Source organism: Oryzias latipes, chromosome 8 (assembly GCF_053564925.1).
Source record: "Oryzias latipes strain Hd-rR chromosome 8, Olatipes_Hd-rR_3.1".
In the NCBI taxonomy this organism is placed as follows: Eukaryota; Metazoa; Chordata; class Actinopteri; order Beloniformes; family Adrianichthyidae; genus Oryzias; species Oryzias latipes.
The window spans coordinates 4,809,460-4,823,804 of record NC_136244.1 but is presented as its reverse complement, the minus strand read 5'-3'; positions in this window follow the sequence as shown (position 1 = coordinate 4,823,804).

Sequence of the window (14,345 nt, the reverse complement as noted above, 5' to 3'; positions counted from 1 at the left end):
AGTGGAGCAAAGTATAACCAAACAAATTTCTGTAGAGCACATAGCCAACTGAACGGTTGTAACAAACTGAGCCGTGCTCCGTAAGAGAGGGAGAGACAGGAACTATCCCGAGACGCCTGGGACTCATGTGCAGATTATTTTAGAGTGACAGCAAATGCCATGGCCTTCTCAGGTGAATCAAAGATCCTGGCCTCTCCGTGATGTAGGATTTTCAAGGTGGCAGGGTACAGCATAATGTATTTAGCGCCGATGTCCCGCAGATGTTTTTTAACCTCGTCAAATCCTTTCCGCTTGCGCATGACAGCAGCTGACAGATCCTGGAAAAACATGATGCTTGACTCCTGAAATTTCACAGACCCATTGTGTCTTGCTGCGTCCAGGACCCTCTGTTTGTCAACAAAGTTGGGAAACCTGATCAGGACGGGGCGAGGTCGCTGATTCGGGCCCGGCTTGGGAGCGAGGGTGCGATGCGCCCTTTCAATTTTAACAGGGCCGTTTTTGGCTTCCATCCCGAGCAGGCTCGGGATCCAGGTTTCGAAAAACCTTGTTGGGTTACCTCCCTCCGCCTCTTCTGCTAAGCCGATAATTCGTATATTCATATGTTCTCCTGCCTCTGTTCTCCAGATCATCCACATGCTCTGTCATAGCCTGTATTTGGCTTTCCAGCGCCTTGATCTGTTTTATGACCGCGTCGGTAATGTGTTCCGTCGCCGAGATCCGAACCTCCATTTCGGTAGTTCGTTCTTCGATTTCCTTCAGCTGTTGAGAATGGGTCTCCAGCAACCTTGAAAGTGGGCACAGCCTCTCGTCCAACACATTAGTTATGTTTGCAGTTATTACTCGTATGGTTTGACGAAAAGCCGGGTCCAGAGCACTCTCTGCGTCATTTAGTACCTGTTGCTCCTCGGCTATCGAAGGCTGGCCGGGCAAGCTAGCAGTGACTTCGGGCTTGCTCGTCTTAGCCGATTTTCTACTCTCTTTCGGTGGCATCTTGTCCTGGCACTTCAAAAAATACTCATCAATGCTCACAATAAAACACCAGTTTTTCGTTATTTTTCCTTAAAAAGGATGTAGATGACAGATTTAGTGGGGTTATGCTGAAAAAGACAGTGAAGTGGTGCGGAGCTAAGAGAAAATCAACCCTTCTACGCTGCCATCTTGAGTCCCCCCCCATCTAGAGCATTCTTAACGCAGTTATTAGAAAGGGTGCCAAAGAAAATGGTTATCCTAAATATTTTATTTATGATGAAAGGGAAAGTTACAAGATGGAGGATGTGGCTGAAAGCTTTAACCAGTATTTTGTAAATGTTGGACCAGAATTAGCAAAAACACTCTCTGATTCAGGACCATCTGGATACCAGTACCATGAACTAATCAGTCGGAATCCCAGTTCAATGTTTCTCAGTTGTGTCACAGAAAAGGAAATATTAGACTAAGGAAAAAAGATGAGTAACAAACATTCAACTGATGTCAATGACATTGACATGGCTTTATTGAAAAAAGTGATTGATGGTATTTTGAAACCACTCTTGTTCATCTGTAACTTATCTTTTCAGTCAGGTTCCTTTCCAAACATCATGGAAATAACCAAAGTCATACCGCTGTATAAAACTGGGAACAAGCACCACTTCACAAACTACAGACCCATATCCTTATTACCTCAGTTATCCAAAATATTGGAAAAACTTTTTGAATCTAGATTGGATGCATTTATGGAAAAGCACAAACTTCTTAGTGACAGTCAATACGGATTCAGAGCAAACAGATCAACGTCATTGGCAATCATAGACTTTATAGAGCAAATCACAAATGCAATTGATCAGAAAAGATATCTTGCTGGAATTTTTATTGACCTAAAGAAGGCTTTTGATACTATTAATCATGATACATTACTGAATAAATTAGAACATATGGTATTAGAGGGATAGTGTTAGATTGGATCAGAAGCTACTTGAGTATGAGAAAGCAGTTTGTGAAGCTTGGAGATGTTTGTTCAGGATGTTTGGACATTGCTTGTGGTGTCCCATAGGGGTCAGTGTTGGGCCCCAAGTTATTCATTCTGTATATCAATAGCCGCGGTTTCATGGGCAGAATATCTTGATCGGATCAATGGTCGGGTTAAAATTCACCCATGCACATGGGCACACAAAACCTTTTTCTGATTAGAACAAATGTTCCCATGGCTCACACTTTCATTCGGAATGAATCATCTGGGCATGCAAAGTTGTGTAAAATCACCCGGATGCGAAACTAGGTCCCGTTGTAAACAAACCACTGCCACAGAGAGACAGCATGTGCTGCAGCTCCGTAATACGAGACGACCTTCCAAACGAGCTTTTATTAATGTCATGAATATTATGAAGTGCCTGTTCGCTCATCGTTATATTTAATCCGTGTGATCAGTGCTGTTTTATGAATGAAACAGAGCTGGAAGAAGGCTTAGGACAGGCTAACACGGGCTAACAACATTAGCCTTGATGGACACAAAATCCAGGACCGTGCGAGAAACGCAGCAATTTGCATCTTAGCGCACATAAATGTATGGAAATAACATCAGCCTTTATTTTGTCGGGACACAAATGGAAACACAAATCCACTTGACACCACGCGACATTTATTTCTGCTCTGAAAAGTTCACACAGGCCGCCCCAAAGCCACTCTGTGAGCTGGCGGCCCGAGCTCTGTTCGAACACGGTTCCTCCTGAGTCCTGCAGCCGCTAACCCAGAGCGGCGGGGCGGCTCGCAGTCTGGATTCTCCCACACATAACAAAACGCACACGTAACAAAGCATCCTCCCCCCTCGGAAACAAAATTATTAATCCAGCTCCTCTGTTCACTCAGGTGCCAGTGGACTGCGTGAGCGTCGGGGGGCACGAAGCGCTCCTTCCCTGCATCTCCTTCGTGAAGGGTGAAAGAGAGGGGAGAGCCAGCGGGGTGAGAGCGGAGCGGCGCTTTTCACGGGGCGTCCGCAGAGCCACACACCATCTATGCATGACGTAACCCAGAGCAATAGTGACACACGATCGGAATGACCGTTTACATGCTCCACGATCGGATAAACGATCGGTATAACCCACCTATCTCGATCGGAAAGAAATTCTGATCCGAATGAGTCTGATCAGGGCAGAGTATTCCAAACGGCGCGTTTACTTGAAGCATTTTCTTTCCGATCAGGCGTTCTTTCCGATTACTTTTGCCCATGTAAACACGGCTAGTGATATATGCAAAGTATCTACAATATTTAAAATAGTTCTATTTGCAGACGATAAAAATATTTTCGGTGATGGTGATGACTTAAACAAACTGTTGGAAGATGTAACTAAAGAGATCAAAAAGTTGAAAATATGGTTTAATATTAATAATTTATCACTGAATTTGAGCAAAACAAAAATTATGTTGTTTGGTAACTGTAAAAAAAGCATGCACATTGATGTAACGATTGAGGGGGTAGAACTTGAAAGAATATATGAATGTAAATTCCTTGGTGTTGTAATTGATGATAAATTAAGTTGGAATCCACATATCAAATACATACAATCAAAATTGTCTAAAAGCATATCAGTGCTAAATAAAGCAAATTTTGTACTAAATTATAAATCCCTTTATATTCTATACTGTTCCCTGGTGCTACCGTATCTAAACTACTGTGTGGAGGTATGGGGAAACAATTATAAAACATCATTACATTCACTGTTAATTCTTCAAAAGAGGGCAATACGAATCATACATAACATGGGTTATCTGGATCATACACATGCATTATTCCTACAATCAAAATTATTGAAACTTACAGATCTAAAGGAGCTGCGTACAGCATTAATCACGTTCAAAGCCACATACAGCATACTACCAGCAAATATACAAAAATTATTCATGAAAAGAGAGGGAGAGTACAGTTTGAGAAGAAAACAAAATTTTTACGTACACAAAGCACGCACAAATAGAAGATGTTTCAGTGTTTCTATTTGTGGAGCAAAACTGTGGAACAGTGTAGAAGATGAAATAAAGCAATGTCCAAACATAAAACTGTTTAAAATAAGATGTAAAAATATGATTTTAAAACGATATTCAAATATATCGGATGGATATTAGATGTATATATGTATGTAAGTATACATATGTAAAAATACGTATGTGTAAATTATTCTTATCTTAATATACGCATAGTATTTTTCAATAGTAATTCATGCTCAGTATTTAGGACAGTACTCTGTGAAAACTATTATTCCTTATAAAACATTGTATATAAATAAAGAAGCTGCTTGCTAATATAATTAATATTAATGAGGAATAGGAGGTGAGTTTATATAAGTTTATACTTCTTCTCACTCCTTTTCAAATATGTATAATTGTTTAATTGTTTGTAATATGTGTTCATATATGGAAGAAAAAAAAATTCTGTTTGTCTTTATAACGGTTCTTGAGCGTGAACGTTTTCTATTCTCTTTTTTTAATTATGTGTGTTCTTTCTTTTTGTTTTGTTTTTTAATACATATATTCGAAATAAACTTGTTTCCATTCCATTCCATTCCATGTCTAAAATACATGTGTTGTTGTGGGATCAGCTGATGATGTCTGATGTGGGAACCGCGGTCATTCATCACCTAAACCTTTATCTAACCACTGCAGTGTGAAGTACAGTTAACCAAGGCTCTGGTGATTTTCAAAATCTTGATGACATCACACACACAGCAAAGGGCCATGATACTTTTCCTGTTTTTGTGACATCAGATAGTTTTTTGATGGCATCATACGCACTCATTCTGGTTTTGATGACATCATTTGACATCATTTGACATGCATCCCAACTCAAGAAACATTGTCAACGAAGACAGTTTATACATGTTCTGATTGCAAGAGAAGCTAAAAGATACGGAAGAGACTCAAAAGATAAAGGGCAAACGAGAGACAACACAACACATTCAATTCAATTCAAAGACAAAGAGATACTCATTCAGAAAGAAAAAATGCTTTTTCGATCTTATGATCTTGAAATTCAAAGAATACAGGACCAATTTCATCAAATTAATCATTTCAACTCTGAAATAATTCAAGAGCTAAGAACACAGAACCATTTACTTTGGGAACAACTTGAAGAAGAAAGAAAACAGAACGCTTTACTTAGGGAAGAACTTCTCAGAAAGAACTCTTCCCAACCAGAAGAAACATCTACATTTGCTGAAGTGATGTACAGTGTAGCTGTAGGCTGTGTATCTGCTTGCATTGTGATTGCAGCATACGAGATGTTTTCACAGTGACAGCTTAGAGAGGGATGTTTTTAGTTTAGTTATTCATTTTTTGTAGTTTATGAGTTTAGCTTTTTATCCCTGTAAGTTTGGGTATATATTCTTACGTTTTGACTTTACTGTCATGAAAATAAAGCTTAGAAAAACAGGATTTTAATGAAACTTAACTGTGTCCCTTATTATTTTGTTTTTATTTATTTCTATTTATTTACTGAATGAGTTTAGTTTTAGAGATTTAGAAACAGTAGGGTTTTGAAAGAGAACATGTTTTATTTAGTTACTAAGACAACATTTAGTAAGGCATATCTTTTCATTGTAGGTATTTTAGTTTTTCATTTTTTTGTAGTTTATCCAATAACTATCTTTGGGACAATCAGTTAATTATGGCCCGCAGCAGTCATAGACTGCAAGGACCATATTGTAACTGGTACGAGGGTCGAACACTCAAAAAGGTCCAAAACGTCAAAAAAACGCGTCAAAACGCCAAAAAATGGGGTCAAAAGTCGCCCAAAGCACACAACGACACGACAATTGTGTAACACAACAAAAATAGACACACACACGCACAACACCCCTGCACAAACGACAAAATTGTAGTCGCAAAAATGACGACAAAAAGCCAAAAAAGCCCCAAAAAGCCCTCAAAGGAAGGGTTTAAAGCCAAAAAGACATGCCCAGCCTATAGTAAAAGACAGGCCGCATTGAAATACATGGGAAATCCTAACCGCAAAAACTTCTATATTGTTTCTGCTTCGTTTCATTATTATGGCCCGCAGCACTCACAGAGTGCAAGGACCATATTGTAACTGCTACGAGGGTCGAACACTCAAAAAGGTCCAAAACGTCAAAAAAACGCGTCAAAACACCAAAAAATGGGGTCAAAAGTCGCCCAAAGCACACAACGACACGACAATTGTGTAACGCAACAAAAATACACACACACACGCACAACACCATCGCACAAACGACAACGTTGTAATCGCAAAATGACGACAAAAACACAAAAAAGACCCAAAAAGCCCTCAAAAGACAGGTTTAAAGCCAAAAAGACATGCCCAGCCTATAGTAAAAGACAGGCCGCATTGAAATACATAGGAAATCCTAACCGCAAAAACTTCTATATTGTTTTTGCTTCGTTTCATTATTCTTCTTCTTTCTTTCTTCCACTTTGACCTCAAATTTGACCCCCGCCACATACCCGAAAACTCACCAAAATTGGCACACACCTAGGATAAATTGAAAATGAATTTTCGGCAAAGAGTACGTCACCCCCCCCACGATGATGACATCATGGCGAGCGTTCCCGTAAAAAAAATGAATGGGCCGAAAATCGTTTATGGGGCCAAAAAAAAATATTTTGGAATACAGTTACGAAACCAAAACACAGGTGTTGGAGATATCTTGAAAAAGTTATGAAATTATTATGGGATGGCCACACGACCTACGGCTTGGCGGCCATTTTGTGGCGAACTCAGAGAAATGGCGATTTTCGTGTTTTTTCACAATATGGGAAAACGACACTTTTGTTCAAGCGATTTTCACGAAATTGCACACACATGCCACAAACACGATTCTACAACTACAAAAGAAGTTTCGTTGACCTTTGACCTTGGGAACGGGCGGCCATCTTGAATTTTCAGAAAAAAGCACCTTTAGTAACAGATACAAACGAAAACTCGTCCTAGGGATTTTTATCGATCTTTTTGAAACTTCTCGGGCATCAATGGCAAGCTACTGTGGACAAAATGTTGGAATTAGAAGTTGTAGAATTTGAAACGCGTGCGCGTGGCGAATTCGCAACCGACGCCATTTTAGCTAGCTCGCACATATTTTATCGGAATAGCCTGAAACTGAAATATGCGATACCCTGGCCCACACTGAACAAAACGATGTCACATACGACAAAATCGATAAAGGAATGTGGCCGTGGTAAACAAAAAACGATCGCAAAAAAAAGTGCTGACTCGGCAAAAAAAAATTTTTTCGGATTTTTTTTTTAAGAATCGGGTAACGAAACCCAGATAACTTTGTCGGGTATATCCAAAGAAAGTTTTGAAATCATTACTTGATGGCGACACGACCTACTGTTTGGCGGCCATTTTGTGCCAAAATCTGCCATTTTGAGTTTTTCGCGTTTTTACACAATATGGAAAAATTTCCTTTTTTTCGAGCGATTTTCACGAAATTTGACGCGCATGTCCCTAGCGTAAGTTTACAATCACATTTGGAGTTTCATCGACCTTTGACCTCGGGAAAAGGCGGCCATCTTGAATTTTCTATAAAAAACACCTTTGCCATTGGATTCAAACGTAAACTTGTCGTTGGAATTTTTATCGATCGTCTCGAAACTTTTTGGGCATCAATGGCAAGCTACTGTGGAAAAAATGTTGGAATTAGAAGTTGTAGATTTTGAACGGCGTGCGTGTGGCAAGCTAGCAAAGTGGCGCACTGTTATAACTCCCATGTCTTTCAATACAATACAGTGAAAATTGAATGCATGCATTCATGCCTGAAACTGAATACATTGAATAACACTGGATATGGACATATAAGGAATGTGGGCGTGGTTAGCATAAAACCACTGTTGCTAAGGACGACAAAAAGTTTACTTTTACCGATTTGTCCGAAACTGACGTCAATCTGTTCGTCCTCCTGAGGGGACCAAGACATAAAATGGTTGCTATGGAGATAAAATCAACAGAAAAGCCGCCATTTTGGAAAAAGTGGGTTTTTTAGCAACTTATGACATATAACTCTTACCAATGGAGGAATGTGTTTTTCTGAGTCAGTTGATGATGCGGAACGCTATGCTAGCACTTTTAGCTATGTTAGCATAACTAGCATAGTTAGCATAATTAGCATTTTAGGTAATGTGTTTTTCTAAGTCAGTTGATGATGCTGATCGCTATGCTAGCACTTTTAGCCACATTAGCATAGTTAGCATAGTTAGCATAATTAGCATTTTAGATAATGTGTTTTTCTGAGTCAGTTGATGATGCTGATCGCAATGCTAGCACTTTTAGCCATATTAGCATAGTTAGCATTGTTAGCATAATTAGCAAATCCAGCCTTGACTAGCTTTTAATTTGCGGGCTGTGAGGGCGGTAAGGTCAGCGTTTGTGCGTAGAGTTGGGCGTGGAAGGCGGGTTGCTTCTGCGGGCCATACAACGCCGCTTGCGGCTTTAATTATTATTATTATTCTCGTTTCTAACGGCGTCTTTGAGCTCAAATTTGACCCCCGCCACATACCCGAAAACTCACCAAAATTGGCACACATCTGGGATAAATTGAAAATGAATTTTCGGCAAAGAAAACGTCAACCCCCCCACGACGATGACATCACGGCGAGCGTTCCCGTAAAAAAAATGAATGGGCCGAAAATCGCTTATGGGGCCAAAAAAAAATATTTTGGAATACAGTTACGAAACCAAAACACGCGTGTTGGAGATATCCCAAAGAAGATTTGAAATCATTATGGGATGGCCACACGACCTACAGCTTGGCGGCCATTTTGTGGCGAACTCAGAGAAATGGCGATTTTGGTGTTTTTTGACAATATGGGAAAACGACACTTTTGTTTATGCGATTGTCACGACATTGCACACACATGCCAAGACCCTGATTCTACAATAACCAAAGAAGTTTCGTTGACCTTTGACCTTGGGAAGTGGCGGCCATCTTGAATTTTCAAAAAAAAGCACCTTTAGTAAGGTATTCAAACGAAAACTCGTCATAGGAATTTTCATCGATCTTTTTGAAACTTCTTGGGCATCAATGGCAATCAATTGTGGACAAAATGTTGGAATTAGAAGTTGTAGATTTTGAAACGCGTGCGCGTGGCGAATTCGCAACCGTCGCCATTTTAGCTAGCTTGCACATATTTTATCGGAATGTCGTGAAAATGAAATATACGATTCCCTGGCCCACACTGAACAAAACGATGTCACATACGACAAAATCGATAAAGGAATGTGGCCGTGGCAAACAAAAAACGATCGCAAAAAAAAGTGCTGACTCGGCTAAAAAAAAAGAATTCGGATTTTTTTTTTATGAATCGGCTAGCGAAACCCAGATAACTTTGTCGGGTATATCCAAACAAATTTTTGAAATCATTACGTGATGGCGACACGACCTACGGTTTGGCGGCCATTTTGTGCCAAAATCGGCCATTTTGAGTTTTTCGCGTTTTTACACAATATGGAAAAAGGAACTTTTTTTTGAGCGATTTTCACGAAATTTGACTCGCATGTCCGTAGCATAAGTCTACAATTACCTCTGGAGTTTCGTCGACCTTTGACCTCGGGAAAAGGTGGCCATCTTGAATTTTCTATAAAAAACACCTTTGCCACTGGATTCAAACGTAAACTTGTCTATGGAATTTTTATCGATCGTCTCGAAACTTTTTGGGCATCAATGGCAAGCTACTGTGGAAAAAATGTTGGAATTAGAAGTTGTAGATTTTGAACGGCGTGCGCGTGGCAAGCTAGCAAAGTGGCGCACTGTTATAACTCCCATGCATTTCAATACAATACAGTGAAAATTGAATGCATGCATTCATGCCTGAAACTGAATACATTGAAAAACACTGGTTCTGGACATATAAGGAATATGGGCGTGGTTAGCATAAAACCACTGTTGCTAAGGACGACAAAAAGTTTACTTTTAACGATTTGTCCGAAACTGACGTCAATCTGTTCGTCTTCTCAAGGGGAACATAACATAAAATGGTTGCTATGGAGATAAAATAAACCAAAAAGCCGCCATTTTGGAAAAAGTGGGTTTTTTATCAACTTATGGCATATAGCTCTCACCAATGGAGGAATGTGTTTTTCTGAGTCAGTTGATGATGCTGATCGCTATGCTAGCACTTTTAGCCACATTAGCATATCTAGCATAGTTAGCATAATTAGCATATGCAGTTTTGACTAGCCTTCATCAAAAGTGGGCAGTGAGGGCGGTGAGGGCGGTGAGGGCGGTGAGGGCGGTGGTGCGTAGAGTTGGGCGTGGAAGGCGTGGAAGGCGGGTAGCGCCTGCGGGCCATACAACGCCGCTTGCGGCTTTAATTATTCTTCTCGTTTCTAACGCCGTCTTTGAGCTCAAATTTGACCCCCGCCACATACCCGAAAACTCACCAAAATTGGCACACACCTGGGATAAATTGAAAATGAATTTTCGGCAAAGAGAACGTCACCCCCCCCACGACGATGACATCACGGCGAGCGTTCCCGTAAAAAAAATGAATGGGCCGAAAATCGCTTATGGGGCCAAAAAAAAATATTTTAAAATACAGTTACAAAACCAAAACAAGCGTGTTGGAGATATCCCAAAGAAGTTATGAAATCATTATGGGATGGCCACACGACCTACGGCTTGGCGGCCATTTTGTGGCGAACTCAGAGAAATGGCGATTTTCGTGTTTTTTCACAATATGGGAAAACGACACTTTTGTTCAAGCGATTTTCACGAAATTGCACACACATGCCACAAACACGATTCTACAACTACCAAAGAAGTTTTGTTGACCTTTGACCTTGGGAAGGGGCGGCCATCTTGAATTTTCATAAAAAAGCACCTTTAGTAAGGTATTCAAACGAAAACTCGTCCTAGGAATTTTCATCGATCTTTTTGAAACTTCTTTGGCATCAATGGCAATCAATTGTGGACAAAATGTTGGAATTAGAAGTTGTAGATTTTGAAACGCGTGCGCGTGGCGAATTCACAACCGTCGCCATTTTAGCTAGCTTGCACATATTTTATCGGAATGTCGTGAAAATGAAATATACGATTCCCTGGCCCACACTGAACAAAACGATGTCAGATACGACAAAATTGATAAAGGAATGTGGCCGTGGTAAACAAAAAACGATCACAAAAAAAAGTGCTGACTCGGCTAAAAAAAAAAAATTCGGATTTTTTTTTTATGAATCGGCTAGCGAAACCCAGATAACTTTGTCGGGTATATCCAAACAAAGTTTTGAAATCATTACGTGATGGCGACACGACCTACGGTTTGGCGGCCATTTTGTGCCAAAATCGGCCATTTTGAGTTTTTCGCGTTTTTACACAATATGGAAAAAGGAACTTTTTTTTGAGCGATTTTCACGAAATTTGACTCGCATGTCCGTAGCATAAGTCTACAATAACCTCTGGAGTTTCGTCGACCTTTGACCTCGGGAAAAGGCGGCCATCTTGAATTTTCTATGAAAAACACCTTTGCCACTGGATTCAAACGTAAACTTGTCGTTGGAATTTTTATCGATCGTCTCGAAACTTTTTGGGCATTAATGGCAAGCTACTGTGGAAAAAATGTTGGAATTAGAAGTTGTAGATTTTGAACGGCGTGCATGTGGCAAGCTAGCAAAGTGGCGCACTGTTATAACTCCCATGCCTTTCAATACAATACAGTGAAAATTGAATGCATGCATTCATGCCTGAAACTGAATACATTGAAAAACACTGGATATGGACATATAAGGAATGTGGGCGTGGTTAGCATAAAACCACTGTTGCTAAGGACAACAAAAAGTTTACTTTTACCGATTTGTCCGAAACTGAAGTCAATCTGTTCGTCTTCTCAAGGGGACCAAAACATAAAATGGTTGCTATGGAGATAAAATCAACAGAATAGCCGCCATTTTGGAAAAAGTAGGGTTTTTATCTACTTATGGCATATAGCTCTCACCAATGGAGGAATGTGTTTTTCTGAATCAGTTGATGATGCTGATCGCTATGCTAGCACTTTTAGCCACATTAGCATAGCTAGCATAGTTAGCATAATTAGCATTTTAGGTAATGTGTTTTTCCGAGTGAGTTGATGATGCTGATCGCAATGCTAGCACTTTTAGCCACATTATCATAGCTAGCATAGTTAGCATAATTAGCATTTTAGGTAATGTGTTTTTCTGAGTCAGTTGATGATGCTGATCGCAATGCTAGTACTTTTAGCCACATTAGCATAGCTAGCATAGTTAGCATTATTAGCATTTTAAGTAATGTGTTTTTCTGAGTCAGTTAATGATGTTGATCGCTAAGCTAGCACTTTTAGCCACATTAGCATAGCTAGCATAGTTAGCATAATTAGCATTTTATGTAATGTGTTTTTCTGAGTCAATTGATGATGCTGATCGCAATGCTAGCACTTTTAGCCACATTAGCATAGCTAGCATAGTTAGCATAATTAGCATATGCAGTTTTGACTAGCCATTATTAAAAGTGGGCAGTGAGGGCGGTGAGGGCGGTGGTGCGTAGAGTTGGGCGTGGAAGGCGGGTTGCGTCTGTGGGCCATACAACGCCGCTTGCGGCTTTAATTATTCTTCTGGTTTCTAACGGATACTTTGAGCACAAATTTGACCCCCGCCACATACCCGAAAACTCACCAAAATTGGCACACAGCTGGGATAAATGTGAAATGAATTTTTGGCAAAGAGAATGTCACCCCCCCCATGACGATGACATCACGGCGAGCGTTCCCGTAAAAAAAATGAATGGGCCGAAAATCGCTTATGGGGCCAAAAAAAAATATTTCAAAGTAGAGCTATGAAACCAAAACAAGCGTGTTGGAGATATCCCAAAGAAGTTATGAAATCATTAAGGGATGGCCACACGACCTACGGCTTGGCGGCCATTTTGTGGCGAACTCAGAGAAATGGCGATTTCCGTGTTTTTTGACAATATGGGAAAACGACACTTTTGTTCAAGCGATTTTCACGAAATTTCATACACATGCCAAAAACACGATTCTACAACTACCAAAGAAGTTTTGTTGACCTTTGACCTTGGGAAGGGGCGGCCATCTTGAATTTTCATAAAAAAGCACCTTTAGTAACGGATACAAACGAAAACTCGTCCTAGGGATTTTTATCGATCTTTTTGAAACTTCTCGGGCATCAATGGCAAGCTACTGTGGACAAAATGTTGGAATTAGAAGTTGTAGAATTTGAAACGCGTGCGCGTGGCGAATTCGCAACCGTCGCCATTTTAGCTAGCTCGCACATATTTTATCGGAATAGCCTGAAACTGAAATATGCGATACCCTGGCCCACACTGAACAAAACGATGTCACATACGACAAAATCGATAAAGGAATGTGGCCGTGGTAAACAAAAAACGATCGCAAAAAAAAGTGCTGACTCGGCAAAAAAAAATTTTTTCGAATTTTATTTTTAAGAATCGGCTAACGAAACCCAGATAACTTTGTCGGGTATATCCAAAGAAAGTTTTGAAATCATTACGTGATGGTGACACGACCTACGGTTTGGCGGCCATTTTGTGCCAAAATCTGTCGTTTTGAGTTTTTCGCGTTTTTACACAATATGGAAAAATGAACTTTTTTTCGAGCCATTTTCACGAAATTTTACTCGCATGTCCTTAGCGTAAGTTTACAATCACCTCTGGAGTTTCGTTGACCTTTGACCTCGGGAAAAGGCGGGCATCTTGAATTTTCTATAAAAACACCTTTACCACCAGATTCAAATGTAAACTTGTCGTTGGAATTTTCATCGATTGTCTCGAAAGTTTTTGGGCATCAATGGCAAGCTACTGTGGAAAAAATGTTGGAATTAGAAGTTGTAGATTTTAAACGGCGTGCGCGTGGCGAGCTAGCAAAGTGGCGCAGTGTTATAACTCCCATGCATTTCAATACAATACAGTGAAATTTGAATGCATGCATTAATGCCTGAAACTAAATACATTGAAAAACACTGGATATGGACATATAAGGAATGTGGGCGTGGTTAGCATAAAACCACTGTTGCTAAGGACAACAAAAAGTTTACTTTTACCGATTTGTCCGAAACTGATGTCAATCTGTTCGTCCTCCCGAGGGGACCAAAACATAAAATGGTTGCTATGGAGATAAAATCAACAGAAAAGCCGCCATTTTGGAAAAAGTGGTTTTTTTATCAACTTATGACGTATAGCTCTCACCAATGGAGGAATGTGTTTTTCTGAGTCAGTTGATGATGCTGATCGCTATGCTAGCACTTTTAGCTATTTTAGCATAACTAGCATAGTTAGCATAATTAGCATTTTAGGTAATGTGTTTTTCTGAGTTAGTTAAGGATGTTGATCGCTATGCTAGCAATTTTAGCCACATTAGCA